Source organism: Vitis riparia, chromosome 19, assembly GCF_004353265.1.
Source record: "Vitis riparia cultivar Riparia Gloire de Montpellier isolate 1030 chromosome 19, EGFV_Vit.rip_1.0, whole genome shotgun sequence".
Classification (NCBI taxonomy): Eukaryota; Viridiplantae; Streptophyta; class Magnoliopsida; order Vitales; family Vitaceae; genus Vitis; species Vitis riparia.
Window position 1 is genome coordinate 23,399,220 of NC_048449.1, and position 23,631 is coordinate 23,422,850.

At 31.4% G+C, this 23,631-nt stretch overlaps 1 pseudogene; it reads right to left on the reverse strand.

The window, feature by feature from the left end:
* Positions 1-9,367: 9,367 nt before the first annotated feature.
* On the reverse strand, positions 9,368-23,628 carry LOC117909447 (annotated as a pseudogene).
* Positions 23,629-23,631: the final 3 nt, after the last annotated feature.

The window sequence follows — 23,631 nt, forward strand, 5'->3', positions numbered from 1 at the left end:
AATATTACAATGATATATAAATATAAGAAATGCTAGGAATACGTAACAAGATCTATTCCTATTTTAGAGTCATGAAATGTGAGTCTTACATTTTCCAATATTTATGTTTTAGAAACCTATATTTTTTCTCAATTTTTGTATGGAAAGCAAATTTTCATTTGATCAATATTTTTAAAAATTAGATATCTAGCTTTGTTTTCAATAAAAATATTTGTCAATATCACCTTGAAGCCACCGATATTAAAAATAAGTTCATAGTAGTTTTCACCAATTTACCAAGAAACCCTACAAATGAACAGCCGGCCTAACCGCAATTTGTTAGTTAATTAATAGCCTAATTATTATATTAATATGAAAAGGTATTATAATAGCATTGGGGTTCATGCATATATTGACTAACATGAAAGTGATATGCAGGCCTTTGAGAATAAAATAATAATGTTGAATATTTAATTAATAGCTACAAAACAACTGGAAGGTACCTAACCACCACTTATTAATTAATAGCCTAATGTGAAATTGATTTGAAAACCTTAAAAAAAAAAAAAAAAAAAAAAGTACAGACGTTTACAATTAATTAATATAGATTGGCTTGAAATAAAGAGATTATCAGCTAGATTTCTTGGGAACTAAATACATTTAAAAAAATAATAATAATTATTTAAAAAATAAAAATAGTAAGTTATGTTTAGATTAAAAAAGCTTTTTTCTAAAAAAAATTTGGTGTTAAGTTTTTTCTCACAAGAAAATATTGAAAATAATTAAAATTAAAATTTTATATAATTAATTTATTATCATATTTTTTAAATATGTCATTATAATATGAGAGTAGTTTTCATTCGGTACCCAATGCTACATAGTGGGGATAAGCCATCTTAGGGATCAAAGCCAACAGCTACTCCAAAGAAGACCATTAGAAAAACACTCATAGTACATATCACATTGTCCTGATTGTGAAAACAGTGGAAGGTCATCCAAGTCAAAGGAACCCTAATGACCAGATATTAAGGATTGGGAGAGAGAGTCTCCATCATAAGGTGCCTACGACCCAACCTACTAAGCTACTAGACGAATATGAAAGGACATGGAAAACAAAATGGAAGGGCTGACTATTTGAAAAAGTAAATTCGTAGAAATGCTTAGGAAGAGTCCAAAAACACTCCTATGGGTCGGATTGGACGGAAAAACACTCAAATAGCTATAAAGATTCAAAGAGAAAAAAAGTGAAGAGCGCTAGAAGGAACTTGAACATGAAAAGCGAAAACAACAGCCACTAGAAAGTCCTTTTATTGGCATGGGCTGGCTGGAGAATTGGAAGAGAACTAGAAGGCTCTTAGAGCACTCAAGCGCTCAAGTCCTCGATGGGAGCTAGAAGTCCTTAAGAGAGATTGAGCACTCAATGCCCTTTCTCTAGCATTAGGGGTACTTTGAAAGTGCTCATTTGAGCATCTGAAACATTCTTTACAATGTAAAACTTTAAAAAAATGAGAAAACCTAGAACCCTAAGAGGCCTAAAATGATTTGAGAGAGTCAAATTAGCATACCAGGGTTTAAAATATATATATAAAGACTTGATCCTTTAGCATGAACATGCAAAAGTAAATCAAGTAATCAAATGGAGACTAACATCAAAGGTCGCAAGATTTACTCAACATCATCTAAATAAACACGTTAATAGTATAATAGACCCCAAGATTTTTCAATATTAAACAAAGTATAATAGGAATAAAATCATCCAAAGCAATTTTTGTCAAGGATATTAACTTACTATCTAATTTAAGTTATTTAATTTTGATATCTAATAAATCACTAAATTATGTCAAATTTTAATTCATTCAATTTGAATATAACGTAGTGGATTTTTGTTTAACACAATAGAATATTGATCTACATACATCATAGTTTTATTTTATTCCCTTTTGATTATTGATATCATCATTTTTTTTTCTTTTTTCTTTTTTTTTTTAATTTGATTTGTGGAGGCTTTTTACCACAAATACAGAAATCATACTTCATGCATAGTAGCCTTTTTCCACAATAGGTTCGTAGTACAATCCCACAAGTGAGGCTCATCACGTCCAAGTTTGATTAGAAGCAAAGAAGGTATGAGGATAAGAAAAGTGATGGCTGCCATGGGAGAGATTAAGGTTTGAATAAAGGGTTCAAGTTTTTTTTTTTTTTTTTTATTTATTTACAAAACGCAAAAGCTATGGGGCATGTTGAGTTATAAATAATAAGCAAATACATAACTTTCTATGAACAGATTGATTTGAACTAATCTAACATTTTCTTTTATTTTATTTTAAATAATTTAATAAGCAAAAATTCTCTCTTAAAATACTAATACCCAGCAAATAATACATCTCCAATTTATTATATATGAACTGACGAAGTTGTTAAGTTGTTTTCACCAATTTACTTAGAAACTCTATATATAAACCAACTATTTAATAAAGGAAGTTAACCTATTATCTTTGCATCACTTATTTGTTTTCTTTTATAAATAGTTTATTTTATTTTATAAATAATATATCGACGGTAAATTAGTCATATTCTAAGTCATTATTTTAGGTAATTAGGAAACTCTTCATCATCAAATAAAAAATATATAATAATTTATTAATCTCATCACATTCATCTTTAATACAACCGACCTAATCAAAATTTGTTAGTTAATCATTAGCCTAATTATTATATTAATATGAAAAAGTATTATAATAGCAACAAGTTGACTAATATGAAAGTGGTATGCAGGCCTTTGAGAATAAAATAATAATGTTGAATATTTAATTAATAGCTACAAAACAACAAGTCGACACCTAACCCCAACTTGTTATTAATTAGTATCCTAATTATTGAGCTTCTATAAAATTGATTTGACAAAGATTGAGATGGAATACATATCGACTAATATGAAATTGATTTGACGACCTTTCAAAAATAAAAAAAATAAAAATGTTTACAATTAACTAAGATCGGTTGGCCTGCAATAAAGAGATTTTTAGCTAAATTTTTTGGACGTAAATTTTTGCTTTTTACAAAAGGGAAAAATATTAAGTTATTTTAATTTAGTTTAGAAAAGGATTTTGGGTTTTAATTTCGGATTTCATCCTCTTAAAACAATTTTTATTTCTTATTTTTCTTTTGAAAAGGTGTTTGGTTTAGAAACATATATATATATATATATATATTTTAAATGATTTTTTTTTAAATTTTGTTTGGTGTTACTTTTTCGCTCACATGAAAATATCGAAAATAAATAACATTAAAATTTAATATGTCATTATAATGTCTAATATTATTATATTTTGTATGATATATGCATAATAAGATATTATATATAATAACATTTAATTATATTAGTTTTATGATATAATCTTGTTATTGTCCTTTTATATTGAGAGTTAAAATTTAATATGTCATTATAATGTCTAATATTATTATATTTTGTATGATATATGCATAATAAGATATTATATATAATAACATTTAATTATATTATTTTTATGATATAATCTTGTTATTGTCCTTTTATATTGAGAGTATCATAAAATCTTTGATAAGATTTGATCTTTTTCCCTATTTTCTGTACTTTTTTAGAACTAATTTCTGTTTTTTAAAAATAACATAAAAATCCATCCAAATTTCGATGTCATGAAAAGAGAATCAAAATATAAAAATTTGTTCGTTAGATAAAGAATAAATCCACCCACCTACAATTAAATATTAATACAATGTATTTTATATGTATATGACTAAGTAGAAAGACTACAAAACATGTGAATATGTTAATGTAGTGTTAGGTTTAAGGGTTTAGACATCTCATTTGACATCTTATATTGTTTTAATCACACCAATTTTGGACTTACTTTCTTGAGCCTATGCCAAATTTTTAGCCAAAATAATCTTAAGCTTATTCCTCGATGCCAACAACAAATCCCAGCCCAATACACAATGAAGTTTATATTATTAGCTTAACATTTGTTGCATGCAAAGGTTTATGCCAAAATGAATCCAATTTTAAAGCAACAGTAATCGGAGGAAGAACGAGAATCAAGCAAATTAATATTTTAGAATGATTGGTATAGTTTTGTCAACTTTAAAACAACTAATTAAGAACTTTCTGAAATGACCAAATGAAAATATTTGGAAAAAAAAAGCTCCTTTTTAAAGTTCTTCCAATTCAGAAAGATTAAAATATATTTTATTCCATAATAGAAAATTAATTAGATTTTTTTAATAGAATGGTTAAAGTATCCTTATTTAGATCTTATAAATTTAAAAGAAAAAATTAATATTTTTATAACCAAACTAACCATCAAATTGGAAAAGTTATTTATTCATAGTTTTCTGGTTGGATGGGTAGTTAAATAGGTGACATAATAAATATATAATTTATATATTACTAAAATTAAAATAATTAAAAAAGTTTAATATATATATATATATATATATTAAAATTCAATAATATTTATTTTTATTATTGATATCATCAAATTAAATCAATATATTACTATTTTAAATTTTATTAAATGAAATATGTATAATATTTAACTACAAATATATTGAAAATAGAAGAAAATTCAATTATGAAAAGTGATATATACTAATTTTATATTTTTTAAAATATTTTATTATTTGACTACAAGTTGTACAATTTTTTTTGTAAAGAATATATTTTCAAATTTGTTTACATTGTTGAATGATTAAATGTAAGCAATTGAGTGGCAAATACTTCATGTTTTAAATTTGAGGTCCAAGGTTCAAAACCTATCATGTGTCTTTTCAAGAATTTTTCTTAGACTTAATATTAAAATGATGTATTCTACATCGACCTTGAATAAGGCTTAGTGATAAGAATGAGGTTCAACTGTTGCATATACTTAAATTATTGGCACTATCAAATAAGGATGTGATTTAAGCAAGTTGGCCCGACCCAACCTCAAATCTAACCTAACCTTTAGGTGGACTTGAGCAATTATTTTTAATATTCGGGTTTGGTTAAAGTTATATTTTTTCAACTTGAACTTAATTTGGATTTGGCTCGGGATAAGATTTGGACAAATTCAGCATAATTTGAACCCAATTTAATATTTTATGATACTTCTTATTTATATTTATCTTATATAATAATATTCATTCTATTTGTTTTTCTAACTTTTTTTACAAAATAAAATAAAATTATAATTATATTATACACTAGTTGACTTTGTTGTATACATAAATTTATTTCTACTTTTTTGTTATTAGTTTGAAATATTATCTTATTTACTATTTAAATTTTGATATAGATATATAGAGATATTTTTTATAAAATAAAAAATAACACATTGTAGGCGAATTTTATCCAACACCGCCTTACACAACGCAATTTTGACCCACCCAACCTAGCTAATATAAGCATAACTTGACCAAACCAAGTTTAATCTCTAGCAAGATAATAAGACATTTTGATGGTGTGGACCTCATCAAAAGTAAACTCGGTCAAGAATAGGTCATTATCCTTGTAACTAATCTCTAATATTGGTTTAGATGAGGGAGCAACATCATGAGAGGATAGAACTATAATGACTCTACCATTATGGATAAAATTCACCTTCTAACGAAGGGAAAATGGTATAGTGCTACTAGCCTTATGGATTTATGGTAGTTAGGTTAAGGGGTATGGGTACCTTCAAAACTTGAAGTAAAGTCGAAAATGTAACTAGCCCGACCTGGATGTCTAGCATCAATGTCCCCATAACATCTCTACATGTATTATCATACACTCTCACAGTCATGTGCAGAAGGGTACAAATCGTTAGCCCCAGACAACAACAGTGGATAAAGGATAAACATTTGTTTTACTTACAAGCTTGCAAGATAACATGGTTGATGATGATAGTGACCTAACAAGTGAAGAATTGATGAATTTGCTTTATTTGTATATTGTGATCTATTAAGTTATGAGGAAGCTGCTCAAGATGATTGTTGGCTTAAAGTTATGGATAAAGAAATTCATGTAATTGAGAAAAATAATACATGGGAACCCACAAATCTACCTAATTCAAAGAATTCAATTACAATCTACAAAACCAAGTACAAGACAATGGATCAAAAGTGGATTGCTTCAATGCAAGATGGTGGCAAAAGGTTACTAGAAAAAACTAGGTATTGATTATTTTGAGATATTTGCACTTATTGCTAGACTTTACACTATTCGTATGATTATCCCTCCTGCTACACAAAACAATTAGAAAATTTTTCAAATGAATGTAATGGCAAACTACAAAATGAGGATTATTTTGAACAACCTCAGGGATATATGATTAAAAAAAAAGGAAGAAAAAAAATGTCTATAAGTTAAAAAAAGACCTTATGTATATGGATTGAAGCAAGTACCAACAACATGGTACAGATGCACTGACACTTATTTCATGAAAAATGGATTTCAAAAATGTCTTTATGACCTCACTTTATATGTAAAATCTAATTTGCAGGGTGACATTCTTATTATGTGTTTATATGTGGATGATTTAATTACCACTGCCAATAATTTGAAGTTGATTACAGAATTCAAAGAAATGATGATTAGTCAATTTGAGATAACAAATATGGGATTGATGTTCTATTTTCTTGGGATTTGAGTAATTAAGTAGAGAAACGTATTTTTTATTTTTCAGAAAAAGTACACAAGCGATATTCTTAAAATATTCAAGATGAAATCATGTAATCTTATTCTAACTCTAGTTGAAGAAAGACTAAAATCGGAAAAAGAAAACTCAAGTGAGTTGGTTGATCCTACAAATATTTTAATTAGAATGATTAAGAGTTTATGGTATTTGACTTTTACAAGATCATATATTCTATTTGTAGTTAGACTTGTAAGCAAATTCATGGAGTTTCCATGTCAATCTCACTTGCAAGCAGTAAAACATATCATATGATACATTAATTAAAGGTATGCAAAGTGATGGTATTTTTTATGCATATGGTAATAAGATCAAGCTTGTTAGATACACAGATGGTATTATAGGTGATGTGAAAAAGTGAAAAAGTACTTTAAGCTATGCATTTAATCTTGCCTTGGGAGTTTTTCTTAGTAATCAAAGAAACAATTGCATTGACCAAGAATCTTATTTTTCATGGAAAAAACAAACACATTGACATTAAATTTCATTACTTTCATGATTTGGTGAAAGACAAAGAAATTATGCTTGAGTTTTGTTCTTTTGAAAATCAAGTTGCAAACATTTTTACAAAGTCCATCAAGGTGGAAACATTGCTCAACTTGAAGAAGATGATGGGTATAAAGAAATTGGAAGAGACTTGTTTAAAGAAGGCAATGTAGGAATCCTAATTAAACCAATACTATGTTTCCTTAGTATATTAGAATTATTAATATTTGAGTTTGATTCTTCTTAGGATTTGGAATCCTAATTTGATTAAGAGTTTATTTTTTATTATAATTAGGTTTTTATAACTATTCCCATATATATTAAAAAATAATATAAAGTATGGTGTGGTAAATATTATTTAATTATTTATCATCTCCTTCATGTTCTTCACCTCTCTCTCTCTCTCTCTTTTTTTTCTGTGAGGAGAAATTGTTTCTTGTGTTAGAAATGTTATTTTTGGTTGCTCACAAGGGAGGTAGAGGAAGATAAATTATGATTTGTATATTTTGGAACTAAAAATAATCACTTTTGAATTTTATTTCTTTTCGTTTTGAGTAAATGAGAAAAAGAAATTGCCTTGTTATATGATTGATTTTATATTTAAAAATCTTATTTTAAAATGTTTAAATGTAAAACTAAAAATAATTTTGAAAAAAATTAATTAAATAAAAATAATAATAATACAATGATAAAAACAATAACCATATAGAAAAATTTTAATTCTTTATACTCAAAATATTGCATTGATAGGATTTACTTTTTATTTGAAAACTTTGAATCATGAATAAAATATCCAAATTATATTCTTTTGCAAAAAAATTAATTCAAAAGAGTTTAAGGAAACTCAAATAACCCGAGTTTTCTAATTTACCTATAGAATTCCCCTAATTTTAGTGTTTTGTTCAATTTACCCTAAGTTTAATTTTTCTATAGTTTGAGTTAGATATTTTTTATGTCAAATTTTTTTCAAACCCACTTTTGATCATGGAAGTGTGAGAGAAAAGAAAAAGGAAACATAGAACAAGAAGATGTCCTAGCCTCCTAGGTTTAATAAAAAAAATTATGAACCTCCCTATTTTACCATAAAAACAAAGGTTTTGAAAATGCTTTGATGTCATAAGGGAAATTCCTTCCTAGTTTTTTGTTTAAATCTAAATGAATGGTAAAGACAAAGATCATATTTAAAACTAAACCCAATTTTGTGTACTTTTCTATTTAAATAAGAGCTTTTATAAAATGAAGAAGAAAAGTGATGAGAACAAAACATTGAGATTAATAGTTATTAGATGCATACAATTAAATAAGAACACATTAAGATGACAACAATACATTAAGATTACATGGAACACAAACAAAACATGCCATCATAATTTAGAGTTTACTCATAGCACATACAAATAGAAAATATGACATTACACAATCAACATTTCACATGATTTTGGGTAATTGGAAATTTCTCAAAGATCTTCTTCAATATCTCCCCAAAAATTTGGCCTGCAAATAATAATAATAATAATAATAAATAAAAACAAAAACATAATAATAACAATAAAGCTCTAAAAAAAGAGAAGAAAATTAATTTTCTTATTTAAGTATGAATTACTACTTGAATTGGGGATGCAAATTAAATTTTCTTGTGGATAATTTCTATTTCCTAAATTTCTAAAATTTCAATGATTTAATTTGCAGTACTTACAATTTTTTTTAATCAACATTGGGGAAAAACTATGTTATTTGAAGCGTCAAAAAATGATGTAAACATATTTTAGTAATAAAAAATCTAAGGAATATCTAAATGGTAAATTAATTTGGATTTAACAAAACAAAGGAACTTTGAATTATTGAGAATCCTTGAGGAGTTTACAACTAAGAAAAACTCATTTAAGTAAAGGAATTTCCATAATTAAAATATTTCAAAAATTAATGTCAAATCTTGCAAAAGGAATTTTAATGTGTTTTTTGTGAAAATCATGGTAACGCTTCTATAGCAAACATTTTTTTTACAAAAATCAAACCAACATCATCGTAAATAACCAAATTTAGCAACTAATTAGTTGCCTTGTGTATCCAATAAATGCATTTTATACTATAAAATATTAACAATAATAATAATAATATGAAAAATAAATAATATAAAATAAGAAGAAAGGAAAATGAAAGTACCTGGACATGCATAGGAGGAAGCAAAAGAGAACCAATTGGATCCATCACTATAGAGGCTTGAAATATGGAGCGAGGTTGTGCATAATGGTTTGATTCTCCCACTCCAACTCATCCCACCATTCTCCTTCTCCCTCGATTTCCTCTAAATTCTTACTAATCCCGATGTTGGAATCAAAAGGTAGTTTCCTCAAATTCGGACATCTAACCACATGAATCACCTTTAAGGAAGGAAAGAGTAAGCTCCATCCGCATATACTCCTTAGCTTTTGTAGATTCCGCAAATGGAGATGAGTAAGTCTTGAAAACATGCCCAAGTCAGATTCAATTTCTGAAACTCCAGACTCATCAACTTCTATCACTTCTTCCAAAGAGTCACAGTTCTCAATGAATAGAGACTTAAGATTTGGAGCATAAATAAGGCATGTCAATTTCATCAAATTTTCACAGGATACAATCCTTACACGAGCAAGATGGTGTAAGTATTGATGCCTTGGGAATGTTGAATGGACTTCCTTTTCCAAATTGAATGTCACATCTTCCAAATTTGAACAATTCCTGACCTCAAACTCCTCCAAATAAGGAAATAACAGTTGAAGTAAGTTCATATCCCAGCAGTTGTGTACATGTGGACCTGCATTTTTCACGTGCGTTCCCACTTGATCGGCGAGACTCGCTTTTTATTTGTGAAAAAATATTTAGTTTTGGAAAAGTTGGAGTCGCCACTTATTTTATTTTTATTTTAAAGGGAAAATAAAACAAGAAAGAAAGATCCTAAAATGTGACTTCATAATTTTTGGAAAAAGTATGTCTTTGAAAAACCCGAGTCTAGATCCGGGGATCAGGTTACTTATTGGGAAGGTACCTCTAGGAGATAGCACCCCTCTAAGTCCTAAAGAGGTCTTTACTGATTAAATTGGGGAAATGGGGCAATTAATTGATTAATTGTAGATACCTAAGTAAGTTAGGCGATTTCAGAAAGTAGCATGCTAAATAAGGAGATCAATCACAACAAAGGAGAGTTAGAGTGCGTACCTGAATCACTTCTTAAGCGCTATCATAAAACATCAATGGTTAATTCAGAAGTATGACACACGACATGCATTTTATCAAGGATGATCAAACAAGCATTGAGACAATCAAGTATGGCATCAAACAAGGGCAATGACATGCATATTCATGAAATTTTGGGAACGTACCTGGATAGCATATATAACTCCTAATGCGCTTCCTCAGGACATGGGGGTTAGATAATAAATAATGAATAATGAATAATAAATCCTAGCATGCTTATCTAATTAATTAGCAAAAATTATCAGAATTCAGAATAATTAATTATCATACATATCTTGCATACAATTCTTAAAAAGAAAAATGTAAATATGATTACAATAAATAGCAGGGTGGTAGCAAAAAATAAATTTTGAAAAAGATTTTCTTATGTAGGGGTTTCAACAATTCCCCAAATTAATATACACGAATTTAGCCTAAAATTGTCCCATTTATTTGGGACTACAAGCTTTGATTCACGTTTTGTTTAAAATCAAAATTTTTGTTGAAAATTGAGAAGGATGCAAACCGATCGAAATATGGTTGCAAATTTTAAGAAAATGAGATTTTTTTTTTTATTCTAAGGACTCTAAATGAATTTTTTTAAAATAGATTTTTAAAGGGATCTTTTAAGAAAAGTGTTGGATTTCAAAATAAAAGAAATTAATTTGAAAACGACAAGACATAAGGAACAAAATACCAAGCAAAACAAAAGTGATTAAAATCGTAAAGTAGAGTTTTTGACAACTGAGAAAATTGAAGTGGTGGGAATGGAGGTCAATCTTCACTATTTTCCGATGGCCTCCGAAAAGTAAATTTTACCATAGACTACCAAAGCAATAAACTATTCGAACTTAGATCATATAAGCTAACGATATACCCACGAAGAATTAATGACTATTTTCAAGAAACACATCAATTAAAAATAACAATCAAGAATTAGCACATGATCAATCAAACACACAAACGCATCTAGACTGGTTAAAATGGACGAAATTAAGTCAAGGCAAATGTGAATTTTCAGTCATAAAATTAATTTTATTAATAAGCTAATATTATAGAAAATACGTAAACTAAATAGATGAGTGAAGCCAAATCAGAGTAAACTAAAAGCATGAACTTTCAAATATATAATCAATTTTATTAATGAATTAAAACTATAAAAGTACCTAAACTAATCAAAATGAACCAAATTAAATTGAAGCAAGCTAAAAAAAAGTGAGCTTTCGAACATGGGATTAATTTTATTAATAAACTAAAATTATAAAATTACCTGAACTAATTAAAATGAACAAAATTAAATAAAAGAAAACTAAAAGTATGAACTTTCAAACATGGAATTAATTTTTTCAATGATCTAAAACTACGAAAGTATTTAAACTAAATAGATGAGTTAAATTTAACCAAAGTAGACTAAAAGAAACATGATTTTTTTTCACATAAAATTGATTAAACCAAAAAGTTAGAAACTCACAAACACATCTAAACTAAAAGAAAAATCAGCACTAAAGTAAATTGAAATGAAAAAATAAGAACTTTATCATGTAGAATTAATTAAACTAATTATAAAAAAACATCTAAACTAACGAAATAAATTAAAATTAAACTAAAATAAAATTTAAAAAAAGAAAAAAAAAACTTGCCTTCTAGAATGCATATTGCTGAATCTGTTGTAGGAAGACCGCTCTTGGATGCGTGCCATTCTTTGCATGTTTCAGAAAATCATCTCTTAATGCGTGGCTTATGTGGCGGCCATCTTCCTCTTTCCATAAGATACAATTCCATAAGTACCCGAACCAAGTTCTTTTATGTATTCCAGGTCAGAATTTTATTTTATTTTTTATAATCTGAAACACTCTAGTGGCTAGAAGAGAATAAAATATGGCCTGGTTGTGTAGTTGACAATGACGGGAATTGGAGGATTCATCGTTTTCAAAGATGCATGGATGGATGGGCTACTGTCCAGATGGTTCCGTCAGTGAGTTCAAACAGCCGCCTCTTTGCTCTCAAATCTCCTAGCACTGATCCCTTCAAAACAGCCCCTCTCACACTCTCTAAACTCTCTCTTCGGATCATCTCAAACAGCAACTCCTCACGCTCTGAAAATGCGGACTGATCTTTGTGCGAACAGCAGCCTATGATCCCTTCAAAATGCCTACTAATCTCCTCCCAAACAGCATCCTCAAAGGCTCTAAAAAATCCCTCATCCGATCACTTCAAACAGCAGCCTCTCACGCTTCAAAACGCAGGCTGATCCTTTCCAAACAGTAGCCTCTAATCCCTTCAAAACGCCTCCTCCTCTCCTCCCAAACGGCAGCCTCCTCCTTTATATGGCGGCTTCACTCTAATATTTCTTTCCTTTCCGTCGATGCACGTGATATAGGAAAGTGCATACATGTGGTTCACATTGGAGATTTCCCAAGGATGCAGCCGCATGTTGTTTGGTAAGTCATTAGATCAGTTGACTTTTCTTTCTAAAAAAAACCCAAAGGAATCCCTTACAGCCCACTATATGCGTGCTGTGTGGCCACTTCCTTCCTATTTTGGTTTTCCTTGATAAATTATCCACCTTGTCATCTCTAAGCAACGCATGGCACCCAGAGTGCTCCTTCTCAAGCAGTTGGTTTGCAAATACCGACAGCAACTCATTCTGGACTTTCTAAAGCAGCTTTGGTTCACTTCTATCCTCGGCAGAATATGAAGTTTTTAATCTTGAATTGACTGCTACTGTGGGGGCTTCAGGCTGATTCTTCAACCCAGAATTAGATGATAAGTCCACTAAATTCTCACTATTTGTCACAGCAACATCATTGTCAGAGTTAAAATCATCAACTTGATCCTGTTTCTTCAACTCCTCATAACTATCAACAATCTCCTGTACTGCACGAACAAAATCAGCATCTTTTCCCTGACGTTTGGTAAGAAGAGATTCTTTTTTCTCTTCTGTATCAGAATCTTCGTCATCGAAGAACCAATCTTCATCCTCATTCCAAGGGTCTGCTCCAAAATCAAGGCTTTAGGATTTAATATCTTCTGGTACTTCAAATCGGACAGCCCCATCTTTAACAGTAGCAAGCTCTCTCAATAATTTCCTCATGCAAAACAGAATAAAATTAAATTGAAAATAAAAATAAAATAAAAATTAGAAGAAAAGAGAATAAACTAATGGAAATAATGAGATTGGTAATAAAATAAAATATGATTTAAAAGAAAAGAAAGAGAACAATGAGAGACTAGATTATATATCCATCATTCAATAAGGGGCTATATGCACATTTTGGAGTCTAAACAATTCAAGCAATTTCCTATTAGATAAGTGAATAAATAAAATAAAAATAAAAATAAAAATTGTAATAGTAATAATAATGACAATGATAATAATAAACAAATAAAGAGTAAAAAATGAAAATGAATAAACAAAATAAATATAATTATCGAATACATGCAATAATAATAATAATAATAATAAAAGTTATCTATATATATATATATAAAAGTTAAGCTCGATGAAGTGTTTAAACGGGCCTACATGGGTGCCTAATGAACTAAGTGTCTTAAAGTGATCGGGATATTGTCTAAGTGACCTAAACATGCTTAAGAACTATCCTAAAAAGGAATGGAAAGCTTAAATCTAAATCAAAACTGCCAAGGGTCACAATAAAGGGGTTAGGCAATCCCTTAACCAAAGTCTCCAAGGTGGCTCAAGAAAGGTAAGTAGCGTGAGTAGATATGGGCCACCAAGGAGCTAACTGTAAAGTATCGAACAAGTATCTAATAGGACATGTGCTAGGAGGACAAAATTGAGGGTCTACAGTACATTTAAGCGTTTCAAGCACCTTTGCAACTTGTGGGAGTTCAATAATGTTTGGATGGCAAGAACACTATCAAGACTAATGGATACTTCTCCCATGCATTTCAACCCCTCTAACTCCTCTAGTAAGGCTCTACAATCTCCATGGGTAGCTTCATCAGAATTCATAATACTAAACAACTGCAAGGATGAAAGACCTGATATGATTTGAGACGGAATTTCAAACTCAAACAAATCATCCAATAACAAACACCTCGGTTTTTTCAAATTCCTTACCTCCATTGGTAATGTTATTATCCCTATATCAAACAAATTAAGATATTGTAAAGTAAATAATTTGCCAATTTCTATAGGCAAATCAATTAAATTATCATGGTTTCCCAAGTCCAAAACTGTTATAATAGGCATATATGAGAAGAACCCGCTTGGAAATGATAATGGTATCGTCCAATTAACAAATACCAACAAAGTCTGAAGATTAGGAAAAGATGGTGGTTCCATGTGTTCTTCAAAACTAGCACTCACTAATGATAACCTTTGTGTTCCCTTCCATTTTTCAACTTCTTGAGTATTAACCAATTCACCTTTATCTACAACAACAAATTTGTTTTGCTTCTTATTCCCATTTTGACACGCTAACCACAAAGCCATATCACGGATGACATCATGCATCTTCACACATCTTGCTTGGGTCCATATATTATCAGTAACAGTAATCTCCAATAGGCATGCATGATTTAAACTTGCAATAATGTCTTCTCCTCCATTTCTCACTTCTTTTATGTCACCGTATTCATCTAGAAACCCCTCTCCAATCCATAGTTGTATAAGTTCATCACAATTGATACTATAATCCTCTGAAAATAAAGAGCAATACAAGAAACATGATTTGATTGCTTCATCTTGTAGGCTATCATAACTGAACGCTAAACGCAGAAACAAATGATTCTCTATACCTGGAAACTTTGCTGGATAATTCTTTAACATTTGTATTTTTTTCTCCCATTCCTCTGGCGTTTTTGTTCCTGCCATTGCTCGTCCAATGGTGATGAGGGCAAGTGGGAGGCCGTCACACTCTTTGTCAGCAATCTCCGCCAGCTTTGGTATATGTGGATGAGAATATATAGTGTCTTCTCCTACATATGCCTGAAATAGAGCAAATGCTTCCTCCCATGCTAAGCACTTCACTTCAATGCCCTTAGCTCCCATATCTCGGCACACAGTTGAAAATCGGGTTGTAAATACCACCTTGGACTTATTTTCATCATTTACAGGAGGAATCCCCACTGCAAAGAGATCAAGAAGCTCCCATATATCATCTAATAAGACGACAATTTTCTTCATCTTCAAGACATTGAATATTGCTTCTTTCCTTTCATCCTCACTTCTACCTTCCCAGTTGTTACTAGGAATCTCCAATTTATTGAAAAGAACTTGCTGAACCTTCTCCACATTTGCTGGTCTGGACACAGTCACCCAAATCATTGCGTCAAACTCAACCCTGGATTTGAGGAACTCATTGTTGACCCTGTTCAAGAGGGTAGTTTTGCCCACATCCCCCATGCCATATAATCCGACACTTCTTACTTTGTCATGTTGGAAAATTTTTATATGGGCTAACATTAATTGAATAATTTGTATTTTCAAAAATGGGTTAATGGATAGTCTATTCTATAATGAGCCCAATTAACTAGTGATCACATTTTGGATTGGGTTTTGCATCTTTTGAGTAGAAGCTCAATTGAGTGGCAAGTATAGGCTATGGGTCTCATTGAAGCCCATTATGGGAGGGCCCAATGAGAATCCAATTTGAGTTATGCTAAGTCCCCTCTCTAATCTAGATAAAAAGGGTTTATCTGTTTTCCCATAGAGCCACCATAGCTATTATCAAGATCATAGAGAGGAAGACTCGGTTACAACAATCAATCACGTTTTTTTTATCATGGCTCAAATAGGTATGTTCTTTATAGTGATTTCCTATTGTTAGTATCCTTTAATCATGTATGATTAATCTATGTGATTATGTAAATATTTACATATGGTATCAGAGCCTAATTTACATGATTTAGGATCTACATTTGGAAATCGAAAATAAAATTTTTAGTTTCTTATTTTATTTTCTTTTCGGAGCCAAATATATGATCCATGAATGTGTATGCTTTTTCTGTTTCTTTTGATTGTGAAACTTTAGACCTTTTGTTCCTCTTGTCACAAGCTTCAAATTGATATATCATATGTGCAATTTCGTTGTTTAAATTGGGAGTAATTAAGTTTTTAAATTTTCGGAATTTTCTTGTTTAAAAATTCAAGAAAAATTTTATTTGTTCAAATTATTGTGTTTTACTCAAATTAAAATCTTAGATTTTCTTGTTTACATATATTATAGTTGATATGTAGCATCAATTTTGATTTTTTGGCTCAATTTGGTGAAAATTGAAAATTCGAAAATATGGGTATGAACCCTAGAAAATTCGTTTTATTTTTAAAAAAAAAAAAAAATTGAGCAAGATTGAGAAGTTTTTTTTTGTTTAATTAATTGTTGTAAAGAGACTTCTTATATTGTTAATGTAAAAATACATGTAAAATGAGGCCGAAATAGGTGTTAAAATAGAGTTTTTCAATCTTGGCTATGGAGGTATGAAAAACGAATTTTGTTAATCAATTATGGAGATCTTTAAGTTGTTTTTTTTTATGATTAAATGTCCTAGAATTGTTAGAAACAACCTAAAGTTTAAAAGCCCTCAAGATCCCGATCAAAAAAACTTTTTTTTCAATTGTTTGTAATCCGGGTTGCAACCGGGTCATTTGACCCGTATTGCAGAATTTTGGACCCAATGCTGGAGGTTGAAGATGACCTCCAGCACATGCCACACGTGCCACATGTGTCACACGTTCCCCACTCACGGATCAAGTGTGTGAGGCACGTGTAACCTCATCCGGTGTCCGTTTTGAGCCCCGTTTTTTCCTGTGCGTTCGTTTTTTTGTAATCTATTTTTCTAGATATATTATTTTATTTTTTGGGGGTCAAAAATATTTATTAAATAATTATTACTTATTTATGTGATTTAATTAGCTTAAAATTATTTTTTGGTATAATTTTCTATTGAGAATTTACCAGAAATTATGCTAATATATATGGAATAGGAGTGTAGTACTCACTCTCTCTAGATTGAAACTTTTTCATGCATACTCTCCTACTTGGTCTAAATCAGATAAACTAGTTAAATAATTAGTTTAAAGTGTAATAAAAAAAAAAAATTGTTGTTCAAATTCTTGCAACTATAATTGATCATATGCATATATATCGCTAATATGCACTATTGTTGTTGGGCAATTTTTTTTAATTTACCCAATTTTGGAACGTTGCATGTGAATTGTTGAGGTTATTTTACCAAAGTAATTTAACCATCAAAATTTGCAAGTTTATGAGTTCCTATTTTGTTGATGGGAAAATTTTAGATTAATTTGTACAATCGCTTGCCCAAAGGGGGTTATTGTGCAAATTAATTTAACAACATGAGGATATTGAATGAGATAAATAATTTGATAAATTTATTTGCCCAAAGGAAATAAATTTTAATGAATTATTTGTTGATCTTCATGCTTAGAGAATAGTTGTTTATTGTGGACTCTGCCCAAAGGGGAGTTTATGATAGTACAATTGATTCTTGTATTGTATTGCTTATGATTATTTAAGTTTTTTTTTACCTATTGCCCATAATTATCTAGTTGCAAAATTTTGTCAATCGGTTTCTTTTGTTGTGAACAACAATAATGCTACAATTGAAATTCTAAGTGGGTCGAACTATAAGAGATGGAGATCAGACATAGAGTTTGTTTTAGGAATGATGGACTTGGACATGACTCTTCGTGAAGATGAACCTCCTAATCCTACTAATGAAAACACTGAAGCTATGAGAGCTCATTATGCGAAATAGGAAAGATCGAACCGTTTGAGTCTTATTTCAATCAAGAGGTCCATTGCTGAGCATCTCCTTGGAGGAATACCTGAGAGCAATAATGCTAAGGAATTTCTCGTTGTTGTGGCAAATAGATACCAAACATCTGACAATGCTAAAGCTGGGCATTTTATGGATGAATTGATGAATATGAGGTATGATGATATGAAAGGGGTTTGTGAGTATATCCTAAAAATGGTGCATCTTCAGACTAGATTGAAAGCACTAGACATTCCCATTCCCGATAAGTTTATTGTTCATCAAGCCGTCAATACTCTGACATCTTCTTTTAGCCAAATCAAGACTGCATACAACACCCTGAATCAGTCTTGGGGTGTGAATGACCTGATCACTAAGTGTGTGGCTGAGGAAGAAAGGCTGAAAAGAGAAAAGAATGAATTTGCTCATCTCGTTGCTCTTGGAAAACCGAATAATTAAAAGAGAGCTGAAAAGGCTAGAAAGCCCAACTTCCATAGTCATAAGAAAAATAAGAATTTCAAGAAGAGTGGGAGTGAAAAGCAGAAGAATGGAAATGCCAAGAACACAGACATTAAGTGTTATCACTGCAACAAAAAGGGTCACAAGAGGGTTGATTGCTTTAAGTTTAAGAATTGGCTAGAGAAGAAAAAAAAGGAACAGGGTATGTTATCTGCCTATGTTTGTTTTGAATCTAATTTAGTTAATGTTCCTTTATATTCATGGTGGCTTGATAGTGGTGCTACTGTTCATGTTGCAACTTCTTTACAGGGGATAAGAAATCTGAGGAAGCCAAGTGAAAAAAAGTCAAAGCTTAAAGTTGGCAGTGACATCGAGATTAATGTTGAGCATATTGGGGTTGTTGTTTTAGAATTAGATTCTAGTTTTCAGCTTGTTTTGGACAATGTTTTTTATGTACTTTCGTTTAAAAGGAATTTAATTTCCCTTTCAGTACTTGATAAAGTTGGATATAGTTTCACTTTTGAAAATAAAAGAGTTGATGTGATTTATGACTCTAAAGTGATTGGCAATTGTGTTTTATCTGACGGGCTTTATAGATTGTCGTTGTTATCTACTTGTTCTTACAATATTGAAAACAATGTTACTAAAAGACCTTTGACTAAGGAAAGATCTTCATTGTTATGGCATAAGCGTTTGGGGCACATTTCTAAAGAACAAGTATAACGCTTAATTAGTTCTGAGATTCTTCCCCGCCTTGATTCTGATGACTTAGAAATTTGTGTTGATTGTGTGAAAGGAAAATTGACAAAGAATAAGAAAGGGTGCAACTCGTAGTCAAAATTTGTTGGAGATTGTTCATACAGACATTAGTGGACCTTATTCCACTACCTTGTGTGGCAACAAGTACTTCATTTCATTCATTGATGATTTTTCTCGTTATGGCTATGTATTTTTTATCAAAGAAAAGGCAGATGCTCTTGAAATGTTTAAAGTCTTCCGAACTAAAGTTGAGAACCAACTGGGGAAAGTCATCAAACTTGTGAGATCTAATCGAGGTGGTGAGTATTATGGGAAGCATGGTGATGCTAGACAACAAAAAGGACCTTTTGCAAGGTACTTACAAGATAATGGTATTGTTGCTCAATATACTATGCCTGGTAGTCTTGAACAGAATGGCATAGCAGAAAGGCGCAACCACACTCTTATGGAAATGAAGAAGAGCATGATGGGTAGATCAAATTTTCCAGAATACTTATGGGGTGAAGCCATTAAAACAACAACCTACATTCTGAACCGTGTTCCTAGTAAGTCTGTGCCTAAAACACCGTTTGAACTATGGACAAACAGAAAACCCAGTTTGAATCATTTTAAAGTATGGGGATGTCCAGCTGAGGTGAAAATCTATGATCCTTCTTTAAAGAAGATGGATTCGAGAACTACTAGGTGCTACTTTATTGGGTATCCTAGTCACTCAAAAGGATACAAGTTTTATTGTTCGACTTGTGGCACTAGAATTGTTGAGTCTCAAGTGGCAAAGTTTTTAGAGTTTGATGTTGCTAATAGTGTACCCTCTCAATCCAATGAAATAGTGGAACCCATGGATGTTATTTCTTCATGTTTACCAGTCTCAAACGTTAACCTTGATGTTGGAGCTTTTGATTCTGGGATTCAACAAGGAGTTGCTACTGTCAATTTCCCTACTGTCGAAATAAACCCTATTGTGGATGAGATTCCTCCTGTGGAAATGAGGAGATCACAAAGAACTAGGAGACTTGCCTTATCTAACGATTATTATGTTTACCTTGGAGAGGAAGAGTATGACATTGGAGAAGAAGTGGACCCTACCACTTATTCTGAAGCTCTCAGTAGTGATAAGGCAAATGAATGGTTGATTGCCATGAGAGATGAGATGCAATCTATGTCAGACAATGATGTTTGGGAACTTGGTTGTTCTTCCCAAAGGATATAAACCCATTAGATGCAAATGGGTATTCAAGACCAAAAAAGACAACAAAAGAAATGTTGAAAGATACAAGGCTCGGTTGGTTGCTAAAGGGTATACACAGCGAGAGGGCATTGATTTCACATAGACTTTCTCACCAGTCTCTACCAAAGATTCCTTTAGGCTAGTTATGGCGTTGGTAGCTCATTTTGACTTAGAGCTTCATCAGATGGATGTCAAGACAGCTTTTCTCAATGGTGATTTGAGTGAGAAGGTCTACATGTCACAACCTGAAGGAATTAAGGAAAATGGAAAAGAGAACATGGTATGCAGATTGAAAAGGTCAATTTATGGTCTCAAGCAAGCTTCTCGCCAGTGGTACTTGAAATTTGACAAAATTGTGACGTATTTTGGTTTTATAGAGAACAAGTTTGATCAGTGCATTTACATGAAGGTTAATGGGAGCAAATACATTTTCATGGTTCTCTATATCGATGACATTCTACTTGCTAGTAGCGATGTGAATCTCTTAAATGATACCAAGCGTATTTTGTCTGCTAATTTTGATATGAAGGATCTTGGAGAAGCATATTTTGTGTTGGGTATTGAGATTTATCGTGATAGATCTCGAAACCTCCTTGGGCTATCTCATAGAGCCTATATCAATCGTGTGCTTAAAAGATTCAATATGTAGACATGCAAAGCTGGTGATGTACCTGTTGTGAAGGGAGATAAACTCAGTAATGAACAGTGTCCAAAGAATGATTTGGAAAAGGATGTCATGAAGACTATTCCTTATGCTAGTGCCATTGGTAGCCTGATGTATGCACAAGTATGTACAAGACCTGATATCGCCTTCATTGTTAACGTTCTTGGTAGATATTTATCGAACCTTGGACATGATCATTGGGTTGCTGCAAAGAAAGTCATGAGATATCTACAAAGAACGAAGGATTTTATGCTTGTGTATAGGAGGATGGATAATCTCGAGGTAGTTGGATACTCAGATTCTAATTTTGGTGGTTGTTCTGATGATCGCAAATCTACTTCAGGATACATTTTTATGTTAATTGGTGGAGCCATTTCATGGAAAAGTGTCAAACAGAGCCTAATTGCATCATCGACCATGTATGTTGAGTTTGTAGCTTGTTATGGTGCATCATCTCAAGCTGTTTGGCTAAGAAATTTGATTTCAAAGTTGCAAGTTGTTGATTCCATCTTTCGACCCATTGTGATTTATTGTGACAATAATGCAGCTATGTTCTACTCTAAGAACAATAAGATTAGTACGGGTTCTAAGCATATGGAAATCAAGTACCTTACCGTCAAGGACTTAGTGAAGAAAGGAGATATTGTGATTGAGCACATAAGAACTGAGTCCATGCTAGCTGATCCTCTAACCAAAGGTTTAAAGCCCATAACGTTCAAGGAACATGTTGTGAATATGGGTGTCATTAAGTCTTTTGATTCTTTGGTTTAGTGGGAGCTTTTGTGATTTCCCTTATTTCAATTATTGTTTTATGTAAACATTGATCATTATTGTTCTGCGACTTGCAAAATTAAAATCTTTTTATTATGATCATCATAATTAAGTATTATATTATAGCATGTCGTAATTGAATTACATACAACCTTAAGAATTACAGTTGTATACTATTGGATGTCACAAATACCACTATTTTGAGATTTTGTGGTGCATTGTTGGTGACATATGACTTGTTAAAGTCAAGCAATTTCATATTGTTTAGAAATTGCAGCAATTTCATTTTGTTGAGAAATTGTAATTACAATTTCATTTTGCTGGTAAATTGTAATGAGGACTGATAAGAAACAATGCATATAGATGATGATCACATGTTGGCATTGATTTCTTACTACACTACTGGGTTTACGATCCATGTCGATATGGTTATAAATATTCGTGACTATAAGGGGTATTATGTTTGTTGAGATTAACATATAGACCATTATAGTCCAATATTAAGACCATGTTGGACCGGATAAGTTTAACAAGATGCTACTTATAGACTATCATTTCTTTCAAAAAAAAAAAAAAAGTGTGGCCACACAAAATAAACTTTTCTGTATTTAACCCGAGAGTCTTATTTTCAAAATGAATTTAATGAATCCTCAAAAACAATTAATGTAGCCCAAGTGGGAGAATGTTGGAAAATTTTTATATGGGCTAACATTAATTGAATAATTTGTATTTACAAAAACGGGTTAATGGATAGTCTATTCTATAATGAGCCCAATTAACTAGTGATCACATTTTGGATTGGGTTTTGCATCTTTTGAGTAGAAGCTCAGTTGAGTGGCAAGTGTAGGCTATGGGTCTCATTGAAGCCCATTATGGGAGGGCCCAATGAGAATCCAATTTGAGTTATGCTAAGTCTCCTCTCTAATCTAGATAAAAAGGGTTTATTTGTTTTCCCATAGAGCCACCATAGCTGTTATCAAGATCATAGAGAGGAAGACTTGGTTACAACAATCAATCACGTTTTTTTTTATCATGGCTCAAACAGGTATGTTCTTTATAGTGATTTCCTATTGTTAGTATCCTTTAATCATGTATGATTAATCTATGTGATTATGTAAATATTTACATGTCATCCTGGAGTTGCATCCAAAGGTTGTCAAACAAGGAATCTAAGCCCGCCGTCTTGCCCAAAGGCCTCTTGATCACGGGAGGACTGGGCAGAGGTTCAGCCACCACACTGAAATTTGCTTTGCTCTTTAGTTCAGCCACACCATCCATCTTTCCACACATCATCTTCCCAATCTTGTAGCTGGCACGACAGTTTTTGGGACAACAGATTCCAAGACATTTCTTCTGGATTTCTTCATTACCTTTTGCCAATAAATCATTCACTTCTTTTTCCATGGCTTCTACACAATGGATCCAGCCATCCACTGCATGAGTACGTTTTTTCTGAAGTATCTCTTCACGGTCCACCTTTTCCTTCACATCTTCATAGCGTTCTTGAGGTCCTCCATTGCTGTTCTTAGAGAGTTGAGTTTTTCTGGGAGCTCACGGATGTAAACAGCACGCTTGGCAATACAATCCCACAAGCGGGAGGCAATATCCAAGACTGGACTAACAAAATCCATGGC